Here is a 3,146-nt window from a genome sequence, read left to right as displayed (position 1 = left end):
ACAACACTACCAGGGGACTGTTCAGTTAGGCAGTAAAAACAAACGACAAACAAACAAAACCCAACTGATGCCATAGAATTGATTCTGATTCATAGCGACCCTATAGGACAGGGTAGAATTGCCCCTGTGGGTTTCTAAGACTGTAACTCTTTTAAAAATTTTTTTAGTAAATACTTTTATTGGGGGCACTTACAGCTCTCATCACAATCCATACATTCATCCATTGAGTCAAGCACATTTGTACATATGTTGCCATCATTTTTTCAAAGCATTTTCTATTTGAGCCCTTGATATCAGTTCCTCATTTTCCCTCTCCCTTCCCCACCCTCCTTCCCTCATGAACACTTGATAAATTATAGATTATTATTTTCATATTTTACATCGTCCTCTGACTTCCTTCATTCACTTTACTGTTGTTCGTCCCCCTGGGAGGGGGTTATATGTTAATCCTTGTGATCACAAGGATTGCCCCCTTCTCCACCTATCTTCCCCTTATCCTCCTGGTATCTCTATTCTCATTATTGGTCCTGAGGGATTGATGTGTCCTGGATTCCCTGTGTTTCGGGCTCTTATCTGTAGCAGTGTGCACAGTTCTGGTCTAGTCAGATTTGTAAGGTCGAATTGAGGTCATGATAGTGGGTGGGGGGAAGCATTAAGGAACTAGAGTAGCAGTTCTCAAGCTGTGGGTCGGCACCCCTTTGGGGGTCAAATGACCCTTCCATAGGGGTCACCCAATTAATAACAGTAGCAAAATAACAGTAGCAACGAAAATAATTTTATGTTTGGGGGTCACCACAACATGAGGAGCTGTTTTAAAGAGCCATGGCATTAGGAAGTTTGAGAACCACTGAACTAGAGAAAAGTTGTATGTTTCATTGGTGCTACACTGCACCCTGACTGGCTCATCTCTTCCTTGCGACCCTTCTGTAAGGGGATGTCCAATTGTCTACAGGTGGGCTTTGGTCTTCACTCCGCCCGGCCCCTCCCGCCCCTCAGACTGTCACTCTTTACAGGAGTAAAAAGCCTCTTTGTTCTCCCTCAGAGCAGCTGGTGGTTTCAAACTGCTGACTCGGGGTTTGGAACTCTTGACATTGTGGTCAACAGCTCAGTTCATAACCTATTATGCCACCAAGGCACAGAGGGTCACAAGTAAGAATAATGAACAATTATGGTGCACTTAGTATTTCCCAAGCATTCTTTCACCTTTATTAACTTGTTTAAGCTCCATAAGTAGGCATAATAGAATAGGTATATTTAGAAAATATATTTTCTAATATACTTACATATAGTCCATAGATGCACTAAAACTTTATTTTTCAAAATGGGGCTTGTGCATATTATTTAAGTGATTGTGTGTGTGTATTTTTGGTTGCTTTTAATAAATGGCCTGAGTAAGATAAGGCTTTCTACTCCTGTAAAGAGTTGTCTCAGTCACCCACAGGGCATTCTAACCTATTAGGTTGCTGGGAGTTAGAATCAGTTTAATGACATTTTTGAGATTTTTAGTAAATGGGATATTTGCTTCCTGTAATTTCTGACTGTTGAGGTTGTGTGGATAGGAAGGCACTGATCTTTGAAAAATGATTAACTTTGTCTTTTCATACGTTATTATTGTTGGCAGTATTATTCAGTTATTTTCTTTGGAACCGATGATGAGGACAGCTGACCCAGCTGACCCTGTGTCCTTGACACTTTGTTAATCAATTATGCTTGTGGCTGACAATGACCCATCACACTTGTGTAACTTTCCCCTACGAACCATTACTCTCCTGTTGGACGGAAGATGCAACTGAGGCTCAGTGAGAGGAAATTGTTTGCCTAAGTCAGTAAGCAGCAGTGTTGAGACTTGAACTAAGGCCTGCCATGAGTACTGCATTGGGTATATCTATTGCAAATGATCTCTTTTAAAAAGTATTTAAAAGCAAAATTTTCACTTAGCTGACTCAGGTGTACCTGACCCAAACCATGATATTTTCAATTGTTTCATATGCATGGACAATGAAATAAGGAAGACCAAAGAAGAATCAATGCCTTTGAACGATGATGTTGGTGAAAAATATGGAATATACCATGGACAGCCAGAAGAACACCTACATCTGTGTTGGAAGAAAGGAATAAAAATGTAGAATTTCATCAAAAGTATACTGTGTTTTATGAAAAGAATAAATAAATATAACAAACATAGTTCTGTCTAATTTTTTATACCTATGGATGGACTAGGACCCCTGATGGCCTCCTAGGTAGGCATTGGGCTGCTCCTTTGCAAGGTCTGCAGTTCAGCAGTTCAAAACCACCAGCCACTCCATAGCAGAAAGGTGGGGCTTTCTACTCCAGTTTTGAGATGGATGGAATGAACATTACTATGGGTGCTTAGAATACGCTGTGACATAGATAAACCTTAAAAAAGAGTAAATATAGGGAACCAGTGGAGAGGACTGAGGGGCCTGCCCCAATCCCAACTACTATATGGACACCTGCCTCTCCCCTCAGAAGAACTTATTTCAAAGGACGGCATTGAATCTGCAGCTCTGGGAGAGGGACATATCTGATCGGAGCACACGGGAGCAGATGAAGGGGGAGGAGGAGAGAGTGGAGCACATTCTGGCCCACCAGGCCTTGAGGATCATGTTCCCATTTAGAGCAGCCAGTCCACAGAGAGGACCACATGGCCTGCCCCCCTATGAGACATGACGTCCCTCACTGACCCATAGCTCTACAGGGGACAACACCGGAGAAACAGTGTGGGAATTGCGCCCTATCTGATCCCACCACACTGAAGCAAAACACTAAGGGGGTGCAACAGAACAGTAAGGTAACAGAGCAGTGAGGTCCCCAGGGAATGCTGAAAGTGGACTTTGGGGTCAGGGGTTGGTGCCCCAACAGACTGGACTGGAAAACACTCCTAAAGGCCAACAAACAGTCCTTGAACTAACTACAAGCTTTTCTTTCTTGTTGTGTTTTGTTGGTTTTTGTCATTGGTTTGTTGTTGTTGTTTTGTTGTATATTGTTGCTTGGTTTTGCTCTGTCTTGTTTTTGTTCATGTTGTCATCTCCGCAGGTCTGTCTAAATAAGATAGGCTGGATGAACAATCCGGAGGAGAAAACAACAGGACCGACAGTTCCAGGGGGGATATGGGAGAGGGAGAG

This window comes from Echinops telfairi, unplaced genomic scaffold, assembly GCF_000313985.2.
Source record: "Echinops telfairi isolate 266 unplaced genomic scaffold, ASM31398v2 ScPeMD7_7457;HRSCAF=8495, whole genome shotgun sequence".
Lineage (NCBI taxonomy): Eukaryota > Metazoa > Chordata > Mammalia > Afrosoricida > Tenrecidae > Echinops > Echinops telfairi.
This window is presented reverse-complemented; position numbering follows the sequence as displayed.